Source organism: Pinus tabuliformis, chromosome 3_2 (assembly GCF_031772625.1).
Source record: "Pinus tabuliformis cultivar Carrire ecotype Pingquan chromosome 3_2, CPIR1, whole genome shotgun sequence".
In the NCBI taxonomy this organism is placed as follows: domain Eukaryota; kingdom Viridiplantae; phylum Streptophyta; class Pinopsida; order Pinales; family Pinaceae; genus Pinus; species Pinus tabuliformis.
Genome location: NC_142302.1, coordinates 909,014,895 through 909,042,101, shown reverse-complemented (window position 1 = coordinate 909,042,101; position 27,207 = coordinate 909,014,895). Strand labels below are relative to the sequence as shown.

At 38.0% G+C, this 27,207-nt stretch overlaps 1 protein-coding gene across 2 annotated transcripts in view; it reads right to left on the bottom strand.

Moving 5' to 3' along the window:
* Window positions 1-27,207, bottom strand: part of LOC149183571 (bacterial hemolysin-like protein) — a 398,103-nt gene that overhangs the window by 261,274 nt on the left and 109,622 nt on the right. The gene's annotated exons all lie outside the window — the stretch shown is intronic.

The window sequence follows — 27,207 nt, the reverse complement described above, 5'->3', positions numbered from 1 at the left end:
TTAGGGTCACCATATTCCCAGAAAGGATCCAATTTCCTTGGCATGTTTGTTTTTGAATTTTGAATTTGCAAACCTATGGAAAAATAAGGATTAGGAAATAGGAATTTGGGATTACATAATACAAATTACAATTTAGCATTTGCAAAATTACAAGTTAATTATTTCCAAAATCCCAATTTCTAAACCCAAGTTACCCAACCAAATGCCAATGGCAAATGCCAAAAAACAATGAAAATTCAAAAAAAATAAACAATGTTTAAAAAAAATGAGAAAATAAAAATAAAAAATTGGTTCTCATAGTCATAACAAATTACCCATCCCAAATCAATGAAAATTTTCAAAAACTTCTTTAAAAACAATGAAAACCAAAGTTTTTATAGAAGCAAAACCAAAAAAAATTAATCTACATACCTCTTTTATGGACAAATTGGTGATCTTGGCTTGGATTCCTCCTAAAAACGCTTGGATTCGCTCCCAAATCCGACGGAAACCCTTCAGCTCCTCTCCCTCACCTCTTCTCCTCCTCCTCCGCGCGGCGACAGCACAATGAATTAAAAAAAAATCGAATTTGCCATATAAAACCCCGCTGCCCGCGCCTCCCACGATTTTTACGCAAAAAACCGCGATTTTTTCTAAAAAATCGCGATATTTTCAAAAAATCGCGATTTTTTCGATAAAAATCGGTATAAAAAAAAGTGGCGATTTTTACGGATAAAAATCGCGATTTGATCGGGCAGAGGAAAAAATCGCGATTTTCCGATAAAATCGCGATTTTATCGCGATTTTAACAACACTGCAGAAGACTGCTCAGGAGAGGTGAAAGATGCACAGTTCATTGCTGATATTATTATAAAAGCTATTGAACAAATAGGGCCTAACAGGGTGGTGCAAGTTATCACGGATAATGCACCAGTTTGCAAAGCTGCAGGTTTAATCATTGAGGGGAGGTATGACCACATCTTTTGGACACCATGCATTGTCCATAATCTGAATCTGATCTTAGAGGAGATCGACAACAAAGTTTCCTGGATAAAGGAAGTCACAGGGGAAGCAAGGGAGATTATCAAATTCATCACCAACCACCACCAGTCTCAGGCCATATTTCGAGAGTACTCCAAATTGGAGTTGTTAAAAGTTGCTGAGACAAGATATGCCTCAAACTTCGTGATGTTGCGCCGCCTTGTTGAGGTTAAGCATGCATTAGTTTCTATGGTGGTGAGTCAACTTTGGATTGAGTGGAGACAAGCAGATTCAGAGCGGGGATCTATGGTGCGTAGATTGTGCCTTGATGAGGATTGGTGGAGCAAGGTAGATTTCTTGCTAAAGTTCACAACCCCTGCATTTGAGCTTCTCCGGAGTGCTGACACTGACCAACCTTTCTTGGGAGAGGTATATGATGACATGGATTCCATGGTTGAGAAAACTATGGAAATCATTTCGCAGGAGTCTCCACAACTTTTGTTTGTTGATGATCATTTTGCTGGTTTGATCAAGAAAATCATTGTTGACAGGTGGAACAATTTCAATACACCATTGCACACTTTAGCACATGCTTTGAACCCCAAATTTTATGATGAGGAGCTTATTGCTAAAAGCAATGGGAAGAGGAAGGCACCCCATAAGGATAGAGAGGTGGCTACTGGGGTGAAAAAAGCACTTATGAGAATGTTTCCTTCTTATCTACATAGGGAGGTAAAGGAGGAATTTGCCAGTTTTGCTGCAGGAATAGATGATTATGCAGATATATCAGCTTTGGAGGAGAGAAGCACCATGAATCCAGTTAGGTGGTGGATTTGTCATGGAGCAAATGGTGTACATTTGCAAAGCCTTGCCATTCGTATTCTTTCACAAGTGGCAAGCTCTTCATCAGCAGAAAGGAATTGGAGCACTTATGGTTTTATTCATTTTGTGAAGCGCAATAGGTTGGGCTCACAGAAAGCAGAGGATCTTGTTTATGTGCACTCCAACCTTCGCCTTGCATCTCGTAGGGCTCCAGAATACAACAGTGGTCCTTCTAAAGAATGGGATGTGGATGCAGAAAATCCTGATTTGGATCTCTCTCTTGCTGCCCTGAATATTGAGGACGATTCTGGAAGTGGAAATGGTGCATCATCTTCTTCAGCACCACCATCCACTGTTGAGCATTTTGCTGCTTCTATTTTTGATGAGGATTGTTATGATGAGGATTAGTCTTTTGTGACTTGTCTCTATAGTTCTTGCAGCCTTATAGTCTTTATTGTACTTGCAGCCTCATATACTAATATAAATAAACGCTGATTTTGGATTTTCCAGTTCCTATATTTTTATTTTCATTATGTGATTATTCATGACTCATGAGTAAATGTGATGTATATTTAATCTTAATGTTTAAATGTTATAATGTAAAATTGTAAATGTATCATTAATGCTTTATGACTGCACAATGCACATATATATATTAATAATTTTTAAATATTTTTAATATATATATATATATATATATATATATATATATATATATATATATATATATATTCGCGTTTCCCCGTTTCCAAAATTTGGGGAGGTCGCGTTTCGTATCGCTTCCCGTTTCCGAAACTCGTTTCCGTTTCCCCGTTTCGTGCAACTTAGACTAAGAACCTCTCCAAGACCAAGTCAACCCCTGCTTGAAGATGTAGCAACCTCTCCTTTCTTCACCCTTGATCCTGCAACTCAAGTTTGATCTTCTTGACCTCTACCTCTGCAATTTTTGGCTACCTATAGTTGGTTGCAACTTCCCACCTGTGACCAAATTAGGGCTATTTAAGCCCTCTTCTTCTTCGCTTGACTTAGGGATACTTTTATTATGAATTCAGCGTTCAATATGGATCTTTCTCCTTCCTTGATTCGATTCAACCCTCCTATGATCATTGTAATTTGGTCTTTACTACAGAGATACAAAGCCTAACAGAATGTAATTGCTTCACTCTTCCTTCGGCCTTTATCTCTTCGTCTTCACTCGAATGAGAAGCTTCTTCTCTGTCCTTGTGCTTGAACTTCTTGTTTCTTGGTTGTTGTGTCTATAATGAGGCCGAGTACACCTATATATAGTGATTTTCCCATGTAAATAAGCCAACTTGATTGGATCCTAGGTCGACATGTCATCTTGGTGTAGTCTCATTGCTCCATTTTAAGGCCGACTTGAGCTTGGTCTTGGAGGGTCTTTTAGCTCTTACAATGACTCAAATACATATGTAACATGCCCAAGAAGGGTCTCTCATACATGACATTGACTCAATTGACTTTATGACTTAATGACCAAACCTAATAGCTCACAATGGGAGCTTCATCTATAAAATAAAATTCCTTGAGCATGAAACCCATGTCTCAATAATAAAATAATTTTACTTTTCCTTCTTTACATTAATTACATAAAATCATGATTACACATGTCATTATGAAGACTGAACCTACTTACATATTTCAACACTCCCTCTTAACCAGGGAGGTATTCATAATCCATACAAGGTACTTGGACATTCTCAATCAGAATTATTCTCACAAGAAGAGTCAGATTGGTAACCCATCTGTATAGCATCATATCATCCAGCATTGTCGCATAGCAAGGCCTTGACTAACATCTCTATCTCTCCACAAGATCAGAGCACAATGCTGGAAAGACCAATGATTTATAATTTTATAGACACCCTCATCATTGTCTCTCTCGGAACAAACCCCACCCAGGTTCTCTCAGAATATGTTCCACTAGGACTATTCTTATCTTGGATTCCCTGACCTCAAAGAATATTGGTCCTCTACGACTACTCTTATCATGGATGCCCTACCACATCCTCAAAGAGTATCGGATGCCAGATGCTTACCGAATCCCCCATTCTATCTTCCCACGTGAAGACAAGAGTGATGTGTTTATCTCTCCCTCTCAATTAAAGAGGATATGCCCATTCCAATGACGGAATGTACCCATTCCTATAAAAGGAATGTACCCAAGCTCCCTCTTAATTAGGGACTTAACCAAGCTCCCTCTTAACCAGGGACTCGCTTCCAACAGCTCTTTAGGTGGAGATCATGGGACAAATAGTTGCTTGAAGAACTCCTCCTTTCGATGTCATGAAGTTCTTTATTATTTAATCAGGAGCCTTCATCTTTTTGGGACATTTTCCTAGGGCATTGACCATCCATCATTTTCATCATGTTAGTCATGTCACCCTTTCTTTCACTGGAAAGTGATCCATTAGTCCATATTTGGCATTTCCTTCAGGATCTTTCATCCTACCACATGAGTGTCAGTTGTAGATGATATCTACAGCTCTTCCTTTGGTAGCCCTGCATAAGCCCATCTAGATATTTTTCAAAAATAGAAAATGAATATTAAATTAAAGATACCTTTGTGATGGTCTTTTATCATGACATCTCCTTGTTTGCATCAACATCTTGCATATATATTGACACATCTCCAAAAAGATATACAATGTCAAGGGTCTCTTTCTTTTACAGACTTTATAAGGATCTTTATATATTTCCCATGGAAATATAATAGTCAAATTTACTAGTCCTTGGATGTTGATTTCCTTCTCCATAGTTGCATTTTTCATGATCTCTTCCTTTCTTTATTCACACATTTCCTTCCAAGAACTTCCAATCATAGTTCCTTCAACTTTGTCAACCACCTCATATTTCCTATGAGGACATATTAGGTTGATTTCATCTAGTCAATGTGTGAATCATGCCTTCATGCATCCTTTCAGAGGAGGAGATCCTTCCTTTTTATCGTGCTCTTGAGGTATAACACTCATTCATGATATCTGCAACCATATGACATGACTTTGTTTTATCAAGTATAAGCATACATACCTCATCTCTTTCTTTTGGTCATCTAGACTTCCTTCAGCAGCTTCCTTGATTGAAAGAACTTCAATCCCTTGACCTGCTTCACTTCTTTTGACATCATACCATCATCCTATGAATCCCATACAAGTTGGAATTCCTGGCGAGACACTTGCTTCTTCCAGTAGGTGAACCTTCTAATGAAGATGATGAAGATCTTGATCATCCTCATTCTACAAATGCTCCTTTTGAATGATGTATGATGAGACCTATACTAGATGACTTTCTTTTTCCCATAAGTACTACTTATGTTTCTAATGAGGTTACCAAGAGCTACATCTTTCTCTAGGTGGTTGTTATAGACTTCTATTTCAGCTATTTTCATGCTTCTTCATCATGATGTCACGAATTCTTGCTTTTACGCGTATGCTTCTATGATGCCATCTCTTAACATGATGCATCCTATAGAACTTCTAATGATAGCTATACTTTACAACTGAAAACTTCAAAAGAACTAGGTGAAGAAGACTATCTCAATCATAGTACAGATCTTTTACTTCCTCCTTATTGGATTTCTTCTTTTCAACTTCTTCTACTTCTTCAGTGATATGGGCTTCTTCTCTTCCTCTTCGTTGTTGTCCTTCGTGAACTTCGGACAATCTCTCTTGTAGTGCCCGTATTATTGACATCCATAGCATTGAACCTTTTCCATATTCTTCTTTCTTTTTTGAGGAACAAATTTCCCAAACTTCCCTTTCTTTTTTCTATAGCAGCATATGCTTGAGTTTGTTCATTTGATCCTACATCAAAGTTTTCCTTCAACCTGGTTTCTTCAATTTGGCACAGTGACCACAGATCATTGAATGGAGTAGCTTCCTTTTTCCCATAGATACTTGATGTGAAGTTTCCCCATTCTTCTGATAGTGCATTGAGCACTATGGTAGTCATCTCTTTGTTAGACATTATCTCTCCCAATTCTTGTAGTTGATCTCTTATTTCAGATATCCTCATAAAGTATGTGGTTATTCCTTCTTCTTTTGATATCTTCATCTTGTAGAGTTCTTGCCTTAACGAGATTACTTCTCCTGCAGTGCTTATAGAGAACAATTCTACAAGTTTGTCATATATTTCTTTTGATGTTTCTAATTTTGATACATAGGGAATGAGGGGATCCTTGATGGATTCTATGAGAATACTTTGAGCCCTTACTTCCCCTTTCATATACCTTGCAAGTGCTTGAGCATCTTCCTTTGGAGGTTTGGTGATTGAGACCTTAACATGTTCCATGACCTCATTTTCTATGAGGTTTAGATCTATCATTTTCTTCCATGCAAGAAAGTTTGAAGCCACAAGCAATTTGTTGCATTCCTTGCAAAAATACATTTTGACAAATTCGGATGTACTTACTTGTGAAGATGTTCCTTCAACCTGTTGCCTTATTGAATTTGACAATGATATAGATAATAGAAAACTTCTTCTTGATGAAGATGGTTTTCTTCAAAAGTGATCCTTGACTCCAAAGAGAGGGACATCACCTTCAGTCCTTTAATGATGCCAACAGCTCCTTTCTTCTTACTTCTCTTGGATGAGTATACTTCAAGATGCTTTGATTTGATGATTTCTTCAATTCAAGTAGAGTTATGGTCTTTTGAGGGCTCCTTCCTTGAGATGATGATTTGAGAGAGGATCCCAAGAATGCTTTAACTATGGACTTCTTCTTTGATCGATCTAAGGTTTTGACACTTCCTTCAAGATAATGAAGTAGCCTTTATCTTCAAATTGCCTTGGAGATGAGAGGATCTTCTTGATTATTTGATGCCCTTGATATCCTTCTAGAACCTTGACCTTTAAGAGCTTGAGTATCCCTTGTTGAGTTGCCCTTCCTTGACTTGTTACCTTAGGACTGATACCATGTTGAGAAATATAGGGCAGAAGGATGAGGTGATTTCTCTTAATATGATAACTATTTGAGATGCAAATTTACTTAGTCTTTATTAGCTTCTTCTTTCACTTTATTATATTAATATTTTCTATCATCAAACAACTACCAAATCATAAATAATCATGAGACAAGGGACACAAAAATGTAGGCGATTAGCCAGGACCAAAACCTCTCCAACTTGAGAGGAAAACCAAAATGAATTCTTCTTCTTATAGAATCTTCAAGTGATGAATTCCAAGACCAAGACCCTTGACCTAAGAACCTCTCCAAGACCAACTCAACCCTTGCTTGAAGATGTAGCAACCTCTCCTTCTTTCTTCACCCTTGATCCTGCAACTCAAGTCTGATCTTCTCGACCTCTACCTCTACAATTTTCGGCTACCTGTAGTTGGCTACATCTAGGGGTTTTCAAGCCCTCCTTGTTCGCTTGACTTAGGGGTACTTTTCTTATGAATTCAGCCTTCAATATGGATCTTTTTCTTTCCTTGATTCGACCCTCCTATGATGACTATAATTCAGTCTTTACTGCAGAGATACAAACCCTAATCTCCTCGCATGTGTGAATAGAAAGTGACCCAAAACAGATCTGTAATTGCTTCGCTCTTCCTTCAACCTTTATCTCTTCTTCTTCGCTTGAATGAGAGGCTTCTTCTTCGTATTTGTGCTCGAAATTCTTGTTTCTCTGTTGTTGTGTCTAGAATGAGGCTGAGTACACCTATATATAGTGATCTTCCCATGTAAATAAGCTGACTTGACTGGATCCTAGGCCGACATGTCATCTTGGTGTAGGCTCATTGCTCCATTTTAAGGCCAACTTGCTAGAAGTGCTTGAGCTTGGTCTTGGAGGGTCTTTTGACTCTTACAATGACTCAAATACATATGTAACATGCCCAAGAAGGGTCTCTCATACATGACATTGACTCAATTGACTTTATGACTTAATGACCAAACCTAATAGCTCACAATGGGAGCTTCATCTATAAAATAAAATTCCTTGAGCATGAAACCCATGTCTCAAGCATAAAATAAGTATTTTTTCTTCTTTACATTAATTACATAAAATCATGATTACACATGTCACTATGAAGACTGAACTTAGTTACATAGTTCAACAGCTTAGACGTGGAAATTGTTGGGGAGATTTGCCTCAAGAATTTGCAGGAATTTTGCTTTAGAGCGGGACAAGTTTCCTTAAGGAGTCACTATGAAGACTGAACTTAGTTATATAGTTCAATAGCTTAGAGGTGGAAATTGTCGGGGAGATTTGCCTCAAAAATTTGCAGGAATTTTGCTTTAGAGCGAGACAAGTTTCCTTAAGGAGTTCAGGGTTGGAAATGACTGCATCTATGAGGGCTGAAATTTTCTCTCTAGGGCCTGCACAAGGGTTTTACTGGGCCTGTTTGTTGAGCATTTGTTGAGCAGGATTTGCCTCAAGAATTTGCAGGAATTTTGCTTTAGAGCAGGACAAGTTTCCTTAAGGAATTTCAGGGTTGGAAGTGACTGCATCTATGAGGGCCGAAATTTTCTCTGTAGGGCCTGCACAAGGGTTTTACTGGGCCTGTTTGTTGGGCATTTGTTGAGCAAGACTTGTGCCAAAAAATAGTTGGAGTTTCACTCTATTATTTCAAAGCTATTTCCTTAGGTGTTTCTCAGTTATTTGGTGGAGGAATTTTGGGTAGAGCAGTTGTAGTTTTTCTGGTGGGCGCAAAACTGCGCAGTGGGTGAATGCACATAATTTTGCGTAATTCCGGGAGGTTGGAATTAGCCCAAAAGCTTTTTGGGTTTTTCTACTTCGTGGTTGGGGAGCATTGTCCTAATTTTTCAGACTTTTTGGAGTAGATTTTAGGCCTCAAATATCAGTTTGCCTCTAGCAGCAGCAGCAGAAGCAGAAAATTTATGGGCAGGGCATACAGTTAGTGAGCCTATTTCAACATGGAGTTTCTTTATTATCACCTGGGTTTTGCATGCTTGCTTTAGCAAGCCCAAGTGCACTCATTCCACTACATTTTGTACCCAGATTATCATTGGATGTTCAATAAAATGGACCAACTCTATTATTTCCACTCAACAATGTTCTAAATTTATTTTTCTTGTGGAGTTTTCAGATTGCATGCTTATTTATTTGTTGTAGCTAGTTCATGTTTTGATATTTCACTATATTTCTCTAGCTATAATATTACAGTAGGTGCCCCTTCATGAACTATCATGTCCCTAGTGACATGCCTCTTCAATAACTAAATTAATGTTTAATTTAATCATTATTTATTATTATTATTATTATTTATGTAATTTATATTATTTTTATATATTTTTATCCATAACAGTGATTGGGAGAAATGTTGTTATCCCACCCACACGGGTTTGTTGAGAAATGTAACGAGTATCGGTCTTCATAATTGTATTAGAGTCGTGATGTAATGTATTTGTCAAAAAGAAAGAAGAAAGAAAAATTATTTATAAGCATGGGTTTCATGCTCTATGTATTTCGTTTCTAGGTCAAGCCTCCATTGAAGGCTTCTAGGGTTTGCGTCATGTGTCATTGCATCATGTAATGTCAAAAAAGAATTATCATAGTGTCAAAAAAGAATTATCATTTTTATGAAAAGTTCATGTAAACCCTCCTCCGTCAAGTCAACCTCATTAAAGGAGCTACAACCACTATAAATTGAAGTGCTACTCGACCTATTTGGGCATCAATCATCCATGAATTCGATCTGCAATTTTTCAAGTGAAAAAGGAAGTATGAAGAAGTCTAAAGAGAGGTCTTTAACATTGCAAAGAAGGAATAATCATAGCGAAGATGGAAGGGATTTTTGGGAGCCGAGATTCTCTATTTTCCTGCCATGCATGCGAAGGAGATTGAGGTATATTGCAGAGCCGAAGGTGCAGGCCGAACTTCAGTATTGCAAAGAGAGTTGAAACCTTTGTTGAAGAACTGATTTATGTTGACTTGTGAAGAAATGGGCCAAAGCTTGACCAATCTTCTTAGGAGGCTGACTTGATGGATAGGAGGAAGTCTAGACAGTCTCATTTGATTTGATTTTAAAGAAGAGAAGAAGAATTTGTGTCTACACTGTCTCATTTGATTTGATTTTAAAGAAGAGAAGAAGAATTTGTGTCTACACTGTCTCATTTGATTTGATTTTAAAGAAGAGAAGAAGAATTTCTAGGTTTTTCCCTAGAAGAGGGGTTTTGCCCTAGCTGAGTGCCTACATCTTCTGTTCTCTGTTGTGTTCGTGATCTTCATTGTTTGGCATTTGTCTTGAGGATAAGAATATAATAGTTGCAAAGAAATAATAAGAAACATCCCAAGAAAATGCCAAAGTAAGAGAAATCAAATTAATAAAACCCTAACTATGTTGCCCTAAGGATTTCTCAAGAGGGTTTGGTTCCCACATTTGACAAGTTGAGCTCATAATGCGTATTTCCTGTAACGCTTTAAAGCCTTGTCACCTGAGTAGTACCTTGTAAGGTTCTAAATAGTTTACTCTAAAATTTACCACAAATAGAATACGAAAACTGTTATCAGGATCTAACTAGCATCTACAATATCAGAATAATATCATACAATATCAGAATAATATTAGAATTTATCAGTTGATGTCAAAAACCTACCTGAATTTATGTGGTTGGAGATGCTGCTAGTTTACTCCCACTCCCGTTCCCGCTCCCGTTACCAAAAGACCAAAACCTCCCAGCCAAACTTAGTACAACCTAGGTACTCAGTTCCAGAGTGTGTTCCAGTTGATATAGTCTGGTCCACCGTGCCCAAAATCTTTAGAACAATTGAGACTCTCTCAGAAATTTATCCTTATTTTCCTCCCTTCCTCAAGATTTCCTTCCTCCTTTTAATTCCTCGTCCACAGCCTTCCTCCCATCTCCGTGTCATTGTTTTGCTAACTGTAACTTTTATAAAATCAAATCTCATTTGATTTATTTGATTTTATTTGGATACGTAGATTTGATTGATTAAAGTTTATATTTAATAAATTAATTTAATTTATTTAGTTTATAATTTTAATTAATTCATATTATTATTTTGTTACTTTTAATTTTTAAATAAAAAATAAAATTAACATTTTATTTTTAGTTAAGGGTTTATTATCTATATATATGTATTTAAAGTGGTATACATATTATTTACCTAATTTTATGTATTCGTGAGGATTTATTTTGATAATCAATTCATTACTTTAGTTTATACATTTCCCTGTAGTAACCAGCATATATATATAGTGCAATACATGCGGGTCCATGCATACATAGCTATCATAGGAGGTCTCGTATGTATGCTAATATTCATATTTTATTTATAGTTATAGGTGGGTCATTACATATCTCAAGGACCAAAACATGTATATTCCTCATATGGAATACAAAAGTATTTCTCATGTATATGTGTGTGTGTATTCCATATGAGGAATATGCGCACAGACATAGACAGACAGCTAGATGGACAGATATATTCTATGTGAGAGAATTTTAAAAAGCATACATCCCTGTATAAGCAAAAATGAGGCAATGGTGATATGGCTCACTGTATTGACTTAGCATTATATACAGCTCAGTAGCATAGTTGGACTTGCCTCTAAGGCACTATGATTAGTCTCGCCATCATGATTGACATATGCAAGGCATGTTTATAGTCTAGTAGCAGAGATGGTATTCATATGTTGCAACCCTAACATTAGACTGGCAGGCTATTCATGACAGTATTTTATATTGGCAAGGAAACTTGTTCACAAACAAAGTTGTGAACAAGTCATAGATACCCTGATGATATATGCACTTTGTATCTCAGTTGAACAATTGATCAGTTTAATAAAAGAAGAGGAATTCATTAAAGGTTTTCCCCCTTGTGGCGTTTTGCCCTGGTCTCTAACCAAATCATGGTGTTTCTACTTGTGCATGCTTTACTTTTGTTGTTCCTTTATGTTTTGTTGTGTTACTGATAGTATTGTTCTTTCTACATAATTGTTAATGAAGTTATTGTTGAAAAATGTGTAACTAGGTTCAATTTTCACTAATATGAAATGTACTTTTGATTCTTGTAAATTGTAAAATGAAAGAAAATTATTATTATTGTTTTTGGAGGATGGGTTTCATGCTCAAGGTCTTTTATTTTATAGTTCAAGCACCCATTGAGTGCTTCTAGAGTTTGTCCTAGGTCAAGAAGTCAAAAGAGACATTGTCATGAGTTGAAGACCCCTTCGGGCACATTGTAACTTGTAAAGAAAATTATTCTTGTCATTTAAAGAGTCAAAATACCCTCCAAGGCCAAGTCAGCCTGGCAGTTAACAAGTCGACCTAAAAGAAAAGAGCCACGCCCACCTTAAAGAGCCTATATATAGGAGGAAACTCGACCTCCTTAAGATTCACTCATCCATCACCCATTCTAGTGAAGAAGGAGGAAGAAGAACGCAATGAAGAAGGGAAGTGGATGAACAAGAATTCTGTTTAGGCTATTTCTCTCTCACACGTGCTAAGGAGGACTAGGGTTTCTGCAGTAGATCTAGGGCTTCTATCTACAAGTTCGATCTTGGCGAAAAGAAGGCAAGAAGGTCAAGCAAAGGTCACCAAGGGTCATCCTCAAGCTCCAAAAGTCAGAGAAAGGCAAGTGAAGGTCAAAGGAAGGTTCAGAAAGCAAATCGAGGCTCACACGTGTGGCAGCAGCAACTGTTGGGGGGGCGAAAATTTCGGATCTGAAGTGTAGGCCGAAATTCTGTAGCTGGGTTTGACTCGATCAAGGTTAGCACATCATCTGGAGAGCTTGGTCTTGGTCTTGAACAGTATTGGGTTCAGTATTAATGTCTTGGAATTCATCGATTGAAGAATCTATAAGGAAGAGAAGTGATTTGCGAGTTTTCCTCTCAAGTGGAGAGGTTTTGGCCATGAATTGCAGCCTATATTCTGTGTTCGTGTTCTTCCTGTTTTGGTAGTTTTTTGATGATACACACACATAATAATAAGTAACAAAGCTAATAAGTAAAAAGACATCACAAGCAATTATCAAGTAAAGAGAAATCACTCTAATCATTGCCCTATAGATTTCTCAACATGGTATCAGAGCTAAGGTTGGCTAAGGGCATTATGAAGATCTCCACTACATTGAAGAAGTTCCTCAAGAAGTGTTCAAAGGTAGCAATTCATTTCAAGAAAGGCATCAAGGAAGCATGGAATCTTCTATTTACTACAAAGAAGGAAGTAATCAAGACAAAGGATGAAGGTCTCTTCTCAGCACTCACTAGCACATTCCAAGACGAGAGCATTTGGGTAATCAATAGTGGTGCATCTAGACACATGACTGGTCATCACAAACAACTGAAGACATTATCAAAAGGAAAATCTTCTTACTCAGTGGAACTTGGAGATAATAAGAGCTATCATGTAAGAGGAATTGGATCAACCTCTATAGAGCTGGAAAATGGAAGCAACATTCATCTCAACAACATCCTATTTGTTCCAGGTTTGCATAAGAACTTACTTTCTATTTCAAGTCTAGAAGATAAGGGTGATAGAGTAGCTTTCATTGATGGAAAAGTTGTAGTATGGAGTAAGAACTCAAGCATAGAGAATTCTAGAGTAATTGGTATTCGTGAAGGAAGACTTTACAAGTTGATATCTCCTCTTGCACAAGCTTTGGTTCACATTGAAATCAGCCCATGTGAACTTTGGCATAGAAGATTTGGTCATCTCCATTTCAAAATCCTTCCAACTCTAAGTTCTATAGTAGATGGAATCCCCAAATTGAAATAAGATCACGAAGGAGTATGCAAAGGATGTGCATTGGGTAAGAACACCAAGAGACCATTTGGAAGTAGTGCTTCACGGTCAAAAGAAATCTTTGATCTTATTCATTCCGACATTTCTGATCCTATGACTCACTTGGAGGTCATCTATATTATGTCACATTTATAGATGATCATTCAAGGAAAACTTGGGCTTAATGAAATCCAAGGATGAATTATTTACCAAATTTCAAGAATTCATCGCTGAAGTAGAGAACCTTACAGAAAGGAGAATCACGATACTAAGGTCTGATAATGGAGGAGAGTATCCAAGGAAATCATAGACTTTTGTAAGGAGACTAGGATTAAGACGGAGCTGATAGTCCCATATAATCCGAAACAAAATGGAGTTGCACAGAGAAAGAACCGATCCATTGAGAATGTTGCATGATCAAGATCTACTGAAATTTTTGTGGTGAGAAGCCTCTAAAACAGTTATATATATCCAAAATCGAAGTCCTCACAGGTCACTAGATAATGAAACTCCCGAAGAAGTATTCACTAGGAAGAAACCAATTGTGGATCATTTATAAATCTTTGGTTGTCCTGTATATATTCATATACCAAAGGACAAAAGAAAGAAATTGGACCCTTCAGGCATGAGAGGAACATTTGTTGGCTACAGTAACTCCTCTAAGGCCTATAGGATCTACATAAAGGAAGGACACCATATAGAAGTAAGTCGAGATGTTATATTTGACGAAAGCATCGCATTCAAGAAATCTAAGGAACTTCCTATGGATTCTGATGATGAAGAACTTCTAGTATTTGAAGAAGAAGTCACCAGGGAAGAAGAAGAATCTAATCATGAAGATGAAGGTCCCAGTGAACCTATTCAACTTGTGGTCATCCCCAAATCAAGAAAGAGACCTAACTAGTTGAAGTCTACACTACTTGATGTAGAGGGTCATGCAGCAGCTCAAGACAGATTCAGGGAAAGCAAGAAACCCAAACAATATTTTGGGTATGCAGCCTACATGACAAAACTAATAGAAGCAAATCCATCCACTTTTGAAGAAGTTGTCAATCATCAAGAATGGAAGGATGCCATGAATGAAGAATATCAATCTATAATGAAGAATGGAGTCGGAGAGATCGTGCCTAGGCCCAAAGACAAATCTGTGGTCACTTCCAAATGGATCTATAAGATCAAACATGCAGTAAATGGAAGTATTCACAAGTATAAGGCAAGATTTATGACTAGGGGTTTCTCTCAACTAGAAGGCATCGACTATGAAGAGACATTTGCTCCGACAGCAAGGTATACAACTATATGTTCGTTGGTCTCTTTGGCAGCATCGATGGGATGGAACATCCATCAAATGGATGTCAAGACTACATTTTTGAATGGCACAATTGATGAGGAAGTTTATATAGAACAACCCTTGGGATTTGAAGTTAAAGACAGAAAGGCATATGTTTGTAGATGGAAGAAGGCATTATATGGCCTCAAGCAAGCACCAAGGGCATGCTATGCTAGGATGGATGCATACCTTCAGAGATCAGGCTTCACAAAGAGTTCTATTAATCTGAACCCTTATATTAAGGTTGTGAAGGGTGAACCGTAATCATTCTTCTGTATGTGGATGATCTTCTCTTGACAGGTGTAGAAGGTCGAAATGAAGAATGCAAGAAGCAACTAGCAACAAAATTTGACATGAAGGATCTAGGGTTGATGCATTACTATTTGGGACTAGAATTCTGGCAAGGACCTGATCAAATCTATCTAGGTCAAGGAAAGTATGTGATCAAGATGTTGAAGAGGTTTGATATGATGGATTTCAAACCAATGACAACCCCGATGATCACAAATTTGAAAAGACTAAGGAGTTCTTAATCGAGCCCTGTGGATCCTTCCAAGTATAGGCAATTGATTAGCTCACAAATGTACTTGGTGAATACTCAACCAGACATATGCTTTGCAGTAAATGTTCTTAGTCAATTCCAAGTGGATTCGAAGCATGATCATTGCGTAGCAGCAAAATATATTTTGAGATATTTGCGAGGAACCATCCACTACTGCCTGAAGTATGATAGGAGGAATGATGTCCACCTGATTGGATATACAGATTCCAACTGGGGAGGCAGTGAACAAGATGGAAGGAGCACTATAGGAGGATGTTTCAATTTGGGATCCTCCATGATCTCATGGATGAGCCGAAAGCAAGATACAGTTGCTTTAAGTAGTGTTGAGGCAGAGTATATTGCAGTTGTGAAGTAAGCAAAGAAGCGTTTTGGTTGAGGAAGCTGCTATCTGACCTATTCAAAGGACCAATGGACCCTATAGTAATACATTGTGATAACACTAGTTGTATACGATTGTCTGAAGACCCAGTGTTTCATGGAAAGGTAAAGCATATCAACAACAAGTATCACTACATTCGGAAGCTAGTACAAGATGGTGTGTTGCAGCTATAGTATATCTCCACCGCTGAATAGATAGCTGACATATTGACAAAATCTCTTCCTAATAAGAAGCTTGTGTATTTGAGAGACAAGCTTGGTTTGGTTGATGTACCCTCCCTAGTTGAGAAGGAGAGATAGGCACATCATTCTTGTCTTCACTTGGGACGAGGAGGGCATCCAAGACGAGAGTAGTCGTGGACCGATATTCTTTGAGGACTGGCTATCAAAGATAAGAATAGTCCAAAGAAAGACATACTTTGTGAACACCCAGATGGAGTATGTACCTTCAGAAACAATGATTATGGTGTCTACAAATCATTGGTCTCGCCAACATTGTGCTTTGACCTTGTGGAGAGATAGTCGTTAGTCAAGGCCTTGCTATGTGACAATGTTGGTTGGTATGATGCTAAACAAATGGGTTACCAATCCGACTCTTCTTAAGAGATCTCTTTAGATTGAGAATATCCACGTACCATTTGTGAATACCTCCCTAGTTAAGAGGGAGTGTTGAAAAATGTGTAACTAGGTTCAGTCTTCATAAATATGAAATGTACTTTTGATTCTTGTATATTGTAAAATGAAAGAAAATTATTATTAATGTTTTTGGAGCATGGGTTTCATGCTCAAGGTCTTTTATTTTATATGTCAAGCACCTATTGAGTGCTTCTAGGATTTGTCCTAGCTCAAGAAGTCAAAAGAGTCATTGTCATAAGTTGAAGACCCCTTCGGGCACATTGTAACTTGTAAAGAAAATTATTTTTGCCAATTAAAGAGTCAAAAAACCCTCCAAGACCAAGTCGATTTGGCAACTAGCAAGTCGGCCTAAAAGAAAGAGCTGCGTCCACCTTGAAGAGCCTATATATAGGAGGAAACTGAACCTCCTTGAGAGTCATTCATCCATCACTCATTCTAGCAAAGAAGGGGGAAGAAGAAGGCAGTGAAGAAGGAAGAGGACGACAGAGACTTTTGTTTGAGTTATTTCTCTCTCACACATGCTAAGGAGGACTAGGGTTTCTGCTAGTGTAGCACCACCTGCATAAGACCCACAAGTACCTGCGGGTCTTGGCGGGTTCTATAGCGAGCCGGGTTACTCACATAGAACTCGCACTTAAGACCTGGACTCGACAAGTATTTTATTGAACCCGTCTACCCGTATAAGACTCGCGGGTTTGTCATAAGACTCGCATCGAACCCTTATAAGACCCGTTGACCCTCAGAAGACAACTTTTTTTTTTCTTTTTCTTTTTTTTCTTTTCTTTTTTGGAAATGAGGTGGAGGGAAAGGGAAATTGGAGGCAAGAAAATGCTTTATAAGCACCTCTTTGCCTTCCATTTTTCATTCACTTGTCATTTGAGTGTTTGGCTAATTTTTATGAGTGTTGAAGGACTCCATTGCACAGTGAAGGAGCTCTTGGAGGATAAAAGAGGTTTAAGGAGGCTAAAGGAAGATTCCTCAAATCAGACCTAGCTTCATGAACCTTGTTTGAATATTTTCCATGTAAATTTTTTTAAATATTTTGTATTCAATTTAATTTATTTTCGTTTTCAATTTTTTTTAATTTGCAAATTTTTTTGGGCCTGTGGCTAATTTCTAAGCCACACGGGCCCATGTGTGGTTGAGTTTCTAAGCTATACAGGGCCCATGTGTGGCTCAGAAACTCAACCACAGGGCCTGTGGGATGAGGAGCAGTCCTCCTCAGCCCGCAGGCCCTGTGGCTGAGTTTCTCAGCCACACAACAGCGCTGTCTGTCTGAGAAACTCAACCATAGGGCCTGCAGGAAAGGAGGATTGCCTCCTCAACCTGCAGGCCCTGTGGTTGAGTTTCTCAGCCACACACAAGCCCTATGTGGTTGAGAAACTCAGCCACCGACCCAAAAAAAATTGAAAAAAAACCAAAAAATATTAATTAAATTTTAAAAGTTCATTTTTTTTCTTCCAGATTTTGTCACAATGCCACCAAAGGGTTCTAGAAAGTCTCGTGATCCGACATGGGCACATGGTCAATGAATCATTGTTGGTAATGACCACCATGTCAAGTGCAATTATTGCAATGCCACAATGCATGCAGGCATAAACAGGCTAAAATACCACCTAGCTAGAATTCTTGGGAATGGTGTGGGATGTTGTCAAAATTTCCCTGATGAAGTCACTACTGAAATGGCAACTGCTTTGGAAGCCATTAAAGAAGAAAGTTCTAAGAGGGAAAAAAGGAAGGATGAGATTGTTGGGATAGGTAGATCTTCATCTCAAAGTGAAACACAGATTCAAAGTCCAGGTATTGGTAACTCCTCTTCAAGTGTTGTGGCAAACAGGAGTATAACCTCTTCTTTCTTCAATCCTCGTACAACTCCAAGATCTCAACTAACCTTGGACAGTTTTAATGAAAGGAAGAGGAGGAGGCAGATATGGCAATGAGGAGGTTTTGGTACCATAACAGTGTTTCATTCAACTATGCAAAGTCTTATTTTTATCAGCCCATGGTGGATGCCATTGCAAGTGTTGGCCCTGGATACAAAACCCCATCTTATAATGCACTTAGAGGGAAAGAGCTAGATGACGAGCTTGAGTGTGTCAAGGAACAATTGGAGAGCATTAAGAGCTCATGGAAATTTACAAGTTGTACAATTATGTCTAATGGATGGACAGATCAAAGGGGTAGAACAATAACAAATTTTGTTGTAGCTTTCCCTAAAGGAACAATGTGTGAAAAATCGAAAACTCGATTCCTATTGCAACAACTGGAATTAATTCTCCTAATTGTTAAATTAATTTTTTACAATTTATTTATTATGTGCTACAGCATATACTAAATCAATCACACTGCAACCTACACAAATAAATTGCGGAAGAAATAAACACTGGAAGAAATACTAGCACACACACATAAAATGACACAATTATTTTTGGACCAATGTCCTCGGAAAAACCCAACTCGAGAAAATCGATGCAGCTATTGAGGGTTTTAATTATTATACAGCAATGAAATAATATGAGTACAACTGGATGTCGAAACTGGCAATCCTACAGAGAAATACTGGCAAGAAAATATAGTGAGGAGAAATTCCTCACTCCACAGGAAAATCCCAGCACTAACCTCAGCTCAAATTGATCCGTCCAAACTCCCTCTGCGCAGTCACTGTGTCAGCCTAGCACAGTGGTTGTTGTTCTCGGCTTGGAACAGTGTCTCTTCAAGTCATCTAGCTAGTTGTTTTCTGAAGAAATGTCTCTCCTAGCCTCTGGAACCTCTGCCCAATGTTTGCCACTGAAATTAAGCTTCTCCTCGGCAATTCAACATTGCCTCTAGAGGCTAATGCATTGCTCTGCATCAGCGTCACTGTGGCTTCTCTGCCTCTCTGCAAATGCACTCACCGGAACTGGAATCCTTCCTCCAACTTCACTGTCCTCCTCCCTTTTTCACTGCTTCGATTTCTCTGGCTCTCTCTCCGACAACTGAATGTTACTACTCAGGGAATCGATCTGCTCATGCAATCGAACTGCACAAGTGATTTCTCCAAGCCCCATCGACTTCTTATAATCCTCTGTTGAGAATTCAACGGCCAAGATTAGATCTTAATCGATGGTTAGGATTAACTTGAATTCGATCCGTGTGAATTTCTAGAACATTCACATCATAACTTAATTAATTTTGATTAATTAGTCATTTTCCCTAAGTTTAGACTTCGGAAATTTTTAGAAACAAAATAATAATCTAATTAAGTCATTTCTAGGTGGAATTTCAAGAAACGATTTATGGGTTTTGGAGATCTCATGTATTCTAGCCTCTCCACAAAATTTAAAGGCTAGAACACATCCGATGCTACAAAAACTAACACCATGTTCCTAAAATCCATTGATGCATCTGCACATGTAAGAGATGCACATTTGATTTTTACATTGTTCGCTGATTTGGTGGAGGAAGTTGGGGTTGCAAATGTTGTCCAAGTAATCACGGATAATGCAGCAAATTATGTGGTAGTTGGAAGGTTGCTTTATGCCAAATATCCCACCATTTTTTGGACTCCATCGCTGCCCATTGCATAGACTTGATACCAGAGGACATTTGGAAGTTGGAGTAGGTGCGAGATGCAAACAAATTACCAAGTGTATTTATAATCATGCTTGGGTGTTGAACCTTATGAGGGAATTCACATAGGGTGAGCCTAGTCGCCCAGCTGTCACACGGTTTGCTACAAACTTTCTTTCCCTCCAAAGCCTTTTGTATGGGTACCAAGCTTTGAGAAGAATGTTTTGTAGCCAGCAATGGGTATTTTGAAAAGATAGCACAAAACCAGAAGCAATGTCTACGAAAACATCTGTCTATGATGATAGTTTGTGGGACAAAGTCACTGAGATTGTCAACTTCACTGAGCCCTTTGTGAAAGTCTTGAGATTGATGGATGGAGAGAAACCTACAATGGGATATATTTATGAGGGCATGGACAAGGCCAAAGAGGCCATCAAGACTTTCTATAAGGGAAATGAATCTAAATATCTCCCTATATGGCAAATTATTGATTCCAGGTGGGACAGGAAACTACATTCACCATTGCATGCAGCAGGAACATATCTCAATCCGAGCTCATTCTATAATGAGGGGTTTAGCATTCAAATAGATCTCAAAGTGATGAGAGGTGTCATGATATGCATTGAGAAGATGTTCCTGAATCAAGATATTCAAGACAAAATCAACATACAACGAGATATGTACAAAGAAGAATTTGACATGTTTGGATTCAGGTCAAGCCAACGTCTCAAGGACAAGAAAATGCCTTGTAAGTGCAAATTGTTAGAACTTAGCTTGTAATTTTGATAGTTCTCTTTTATACGTTTGGCATTGCAAACTAATAAATTTTTTTGCTATTTTTTTACAGCTCATTTGTAGATAGATTGTGGCACTGAGGCACCACAATTACAAGAATTCACCATCAAAGTTTTGAGTCAACCCTACAGTGCTTCTTCTTGTGAGCGCAATTGGTCAGTGTTTGAGCACATCCCCAGCGAAAAGAGAAACAAGTTGGAGCATGAGAGGTTGGAGAAGTTGGTTTTCATCTACTACAACCTTCGAATGCTCACAAAACAAGTGCAACCAAAGGATACAGATCCAATTCTATTGGATACTATTGATTTAGAGTCTGATTGGGTTGTGGAGGAGGAGTCCTTTGATTTCAGTTGGCTTGATGAAGAGACTGAGGATCTCTCTAGTTTTCCATCTCAAATGGAGACTCCAAATACACCTGCCCCATAGTTGCTTTACCCTTTCGATGTTAGCACTAGCTCCACGAGGGCTTATTGTAGGCATAGTCGTCCATGGGTGATGAGACTCAAGATTGTTATGAGACAATCATTTATCATTTATGACATATGTATTTAAATTTTGAACTCGCTGACATTTTTTATTTTAACTATGGAATCATGAGTCCTTTTCTTATTCAGTATCTAAATGTTTTGCTTACAAAAATCGAATATATTATGTTGTAATTTTATAGATATGAGATGATGTTATAAATTATTGCATATATTTTGGTTTTTATAACTTATAAGGATTGGAATTGTCATTAGTTTCTTTTTTGTGCATAAAATTTACCATGTTTTAAGTTTTTTTTTGTATTGTGACGAGTCTTATACGGGTCATTCCTGAGTCTTATACGGGTCAACGAGTCTTATACGAGGCAACGAGTCTTATACGAGTACGAGTCGTGCAACATTGGTTTCTGCAGCAGATTTAGGGTTTCTATCTACAAGTTCAATCTTGGAGAAAAGAAGGAGAGAAGGTCAAGCGAAGGTCACCAAGGGTCATCCTCAAGCTCCAAAAGTCAGAAAAAGGCAAGCGAAGGTCAAAGGAAGGCTCAGAAAGCAAATCGAGGCTCACACGTGTAGTAGCAACAACTGCTAGGGGGCCGAAAATTTCAGATCTGCAGCTAGAGGTCGAAGAAGTGTTACCAGAAGAGATTTGATTGGGTTTGACTAGATCAAGGTTAGCACATCAACCGGAAAGGTTGGTCTTGGTCTTGAAGGGTATTGGGTTCAGTCTTAAGGTCTTGGAATTCGGCAATTAAAGAATCTATAAGGAAGAAAAGAGATTTGTGGGTTTTCCACTCAAGTGCAAAGGTTTTGGCAAGGGCTTGCAACCTGTACTTTGTGTTCTTTTTCTTCTTGTTTTGGTAGTTGTTTGATGATACACACACATAATAATAAGTAACAAAGCTAATAAGTACAAATACATCACAAGCAGTTATCAAGTAAAGAGAAATCACTCTAATCATTGCCCTATAGATTTCTCAACAGTTACGATGTCATGGGGTGAATGTAATATGGAAGATGAATAAATTGGTAAATGTGATTATCTAAAGCAAAGAACAATATAGGCTGAAGGAAAATTCACATGGTATCAAAGACACGCTGAAGAAAAGCCATGGAGATCACCCCAAGTAGACACAATTGAGTAACAGCAGATGGTAGAGACCTAAAAGAAGGTTAGGGTTTGAAGGAAACCCTTGGGAAATCTTTATCTTTCAGTCTAGACTAGGTCTTTGAGAGGTGTCCTGTATTCTTTTCAGTAAGAAGCCCTAGGAGGAACCCCTTAAAGTAAGGCCTAACATGAGATGGGCTTGGGGAGAAGCCCTTGAATTATTTATATTCACCTATTTTCAAATTCAAAGAAACCCTAACTGAGGGTATAATCTTGGTGAACTCTTTAATGAGTAAGTCTTGGTTGTTGGTGAGATCAGAAGTTCAGGTTGGATTCTTTCTAGAAAGTGAAGTTGACATATGTCCCTTGAAGGTCGGAAGCGAAAGGGAGCAGATGGCTTCCTGTATTCTTCATAAAAGATAAGTATTTTCAAACTATTTATTTGATGACACTACTCTTGTTTAAGATTTATCATTCTTAAATTATTGTCCTGCATAAAATATTTAATTTGTGTACTAACCTCTTGAATGAGCATGTGATGAAGGAGATTCTGAGAATCATCAGGTTTCAGGAAGAAAGGTGGTACAAGAAAGAGGAATCTAGAGCAATATCTGAATGCTACAAATTGATAAAGGTATCTAAATATTATGAGGCAAGCTAAGCCTTAAGATATGTCAAATGCATGCATATATGAGAGTAAGCTTGATCTCTGGTACAAGTGATATGATCTCTCTGATATTTGGCAAGCATCTGACCTGTCTAAGATAAAGCAAGGGCAGAACTATTGATTTTGATAATTCGAGACTAATGACATGTATGGCTCACACAAGACAATACAGAATGGCTTATGACTTGCACCCCATCATACCTATTGAGTGGATTGAATCAAGTATCGGTGGCTCATTTTGATCAGTCTCTCATATTCATTGGTAGATTGCATCCCTCATCTGGTTCTCTCTACAGTGAACGGTGGAATGACCCATGGTTTGGTTGCTTAAGCCTATCACAAGCATATTACATCATAACACAGTATGTCTCAGTCTTGGCATCATAGTCTTGGCTCATGTGATCTCAATGATTCGGCATATTAGTCTTGACATACATCTTCTTTTTAGTGGCTTGTAGTCTCGGCACAGTATGATCCCTATATGGTCTCGCTTTGATATGGTTTGGTTCCCCAACATCAGATATATATATATATATATATATATATATGATTCTTCTGCTCTACACATAGTCCCTCAGAACAGTATTGATATATTTATTGAAGCTGAAGACAAACTCAAATACGTAATCTTATGATAGATGAGTAGATGGGATATGACAACAGCCTTCAGTCCATATAAGTCAGTGTGTTTTAATAAAAGTATCTAAGGATGGTAGTCTCGTAACAGTTAGTATGGCAAAGCAGCATTGGTATATGTTCAGTGGCAGTGTTTATACTAACAGTATGATGAGGTCGCTGATGACAGTTGTTGTTTTATCGATGTAACTTGTTCACAAACAAAGTTGTGAAGAAGTCTTGTATATACTCCAGATAACTTGATATGTATATATGGGAACCTGATATAATTTGACTTTGTGATATGATTGTTTTTACATGACAGGTTGATGTCTTGTTCGATGACAAGTGAAGAAGCTTCCCATTCAGTGGGAGAGATTCTTGATGAGATCCCAACACCTTCTATTTCTTTGTGGTGGATGATTAGAAGTTCCATGATTGTAGAATAAAACAAAGAACATCTGTTGTTATTGAGCTAACAGTTCTTTGATGGTAGGACTGATTTATCCCTTGCAGCACCAGGATCCACCTCTTGTATAGAAGCATTTTTAGGCTCTGTTGGATCGCATCGATAAATTATTATTACTGATGGATCCTTGTATGCACCCTAAGTTAGACAGAGTCTGGTCATAGATGAGACAAAGACATAATGTTGTTATACGAGACAAGCTTAGGCTTGTGATTGTTGCCTCCATGTATAAGAGGGAGAAAAGGTGAATATGGTATTATTCTTTTCTTTATGATATATATTTTTGCTCTGACACTTGATGTCTTATATGAACAGGAAAAAAAAGAACTTATGCTCCTGATAGTATGCTTCAGTAAGTTGTGTGAGCCGGTACCAGATATGAGCAATTTGATTTGTTTTTCAGAGCAACATGGATTGATTTGTTCTTTGTTGCTTGATAACCATTTGTGAAGTCTTTTTACAATTTGTCCTTGTTAGCTTAATGTTCTTGTTCTCTTATTAATGCATGTGTGTGTACTTCAACAAACCGCTATCAAAACATAAACAAGAACACAAGATGTTGGTTCTCTGCCAGGGCTAAAACCTCTCCTCTTGAGAGGAAAACCCTTCAATCTCTTCTTATAGATATTTAGATGATGAATACCAAGACCCTTGACAAAAGAGACACCAGGTTACCTCCAAGACGTTTGTCACTATCCTCTGCTCTGTTTAGTCCACAATTCACTGTACTCCTTCTCCATATGTCCTTGTTGTCCAGTCACTATCTTCGATTACTTCTTTTCTCGGTTGTCACAGTTCTTCGTTTATATTGATGTCTTGAGACAGACTTCCATACTCTTGTTGGTTATGATACTGATGAGATATACCACCACAGAGAGCTGTAGTCACAGTATATATTTACACGAGCCACCACAGAGAGTAGACACTGTGTGTGTGTGTGTGTGTGTATATATATATATATATATATAGACACAGTCCTTCTTCCGAGAGCTATCACAGCGTATAGACAGTCCTCCTTCTGAGAGCTATCATAGCGTATAGACTTCCGAGAGACTTTGACATACTGTATGTATATTGTAGGCAGACTTCCGAGATATTTACCATGTTCACTTTGTAAGCGTTCCTTTTCTTCGTTCACTGTAATGTGAACTGATCCGCAGACTTCCGAGATATTTACCTCGCTCACTGTGTATGCGTTCCTTTTCTTCATTGACTGTAATGTGAACTGATCCGCAGACTTCCGAGAGTTATCACTGTTTAGAGATAGACCTCCAAGATAGACGTCCGAGAGTTTGATATTACCCTTGATCACTTCACCGAGATATCATTGTGTATGCATCAGTGTTTTACAAAACGGACTCGGATTCGGACTCGGCCGAGGATCGACTCGGACTCGGACTCGGAAACGGCAATGACTCGGCCGGCTCGATTTCAATGACTCGGTCGTTGTAAAAAATACATTAAATATTTATTTTTTTTATAAAAAAACATAATTTTAAACATAATTTTAAAGATTTTCATTCAAGTTTTCAAACACACAACATTATAATATACATGGAAGACAACATATGATCAAAGTAGGCTCATGAACCAATCCATTATATCAAAATGGTACGGTGTACCCAATGGCAATAGTAAATACATAGTCAACTGTAGTCTGGACTCTGTCATACATGATCAAAGACTCATCTTTATGTTCCGCTTCATTATTGCTTGACCATCTTTATTGGATTCTCCTCGTCATTACGATTCTAAGGATATATAGCACGCTGCGAGACTCCTTACTGTTTGAAAGATATGTCCAACTTAAGTTGGTGCACCCACTATGTGGTCACAAGCCCCAAATAAGTTGATAATATGGAAGCATATTAAAAGGCTAAATAATTGTTGAAAATGCCAAATTGAAGTTTGAACCTTCTAAATTTCTAATATCTTGCTGGACCAAAAGGTTGTCAAAAGATTAAGGTAATTCGGACATCCTTTCTCCAAAAGAGATAAGATAATTCGGACATCCTTTGATCTGTAACAGCATTGAACTTGTATAAGGGTTTGTGGTTTATAGTTCTGGGATTCCCTGGGTTCGTTCAACATATATTTTGCAGGTTTTAGTCATTTTGTTCTGAGGGCATAATCGTTGGTTTTCTGAAATTGTTTTGACAGTGGTTCACAACTCTATGATTATGACACGGTTCTGATCCTTTACTATTCGCCTCTAGAACAGAGGTATACATTAAAGAATATTCTGTTTAGTGCAAAAGCATTGCGTGGCAGCTAAATGTGATGTATGATACAGATATACCCCAATGTCCCTGTGTGTAGTCTACAATAGCTGTTGAATTTTACCAGACCTTTGACACTTAGAAACAAAGCTAGATCTTACATCTTAAAATTACCTCTTTCATTTGAAAATGGGAGGATCCTTATCTGATGGACATACATCATCAAAACATTACATCTCCCTCTGAATCCTTGGCAAAAATCAGCAAAAAAGTCATTTATTTTTGGTTATTACGCTGCCCCAGCCGCACTTGAACGAAACGGCCGAGTCATGACAGGACCCGGCCGGGTTGACCGGGTCAGCTATGACTCGGCCGAGTCATTGGCTGACTCGGCCGAGTCATAGCTGACTCGGCCAGCCGAGCCGGGTCAAAGGCCGGGTCACATTTTTTTGTGTTGAAACGGAACGAAACGGCCGTTTCCGTTTCGGTACGGCCGTTTCGTAAAACACTAGTATGCATACAATCTTCGTTGACTGTAATGAATGATCCGAAGACTTGTTGCTTTAGACTTCACATCACACCTTATATATATTGGTCAAGGATAGTACCTTGAGCCGACAGGAATGCCTTGAATTTAGGCCAACATATCATCAAGGAGATTATAGCATTTTTGTAGAGCGGATTTGCATGAGGATAGTGACACTTGTTCTTGGAGTGTAAACCTTTGATCTTATGACTATTATAATACTTGTGATGAAACATAAAAACCTAAAAACATCAAGAAGAAGTCTTTGACCTATGGTAATCACATCTTGCTCATGAAACCCATGATGCAAGGAATAATAATTTTCTTCATAATATTATAATTACAAGTCATAATGAAAACCGAA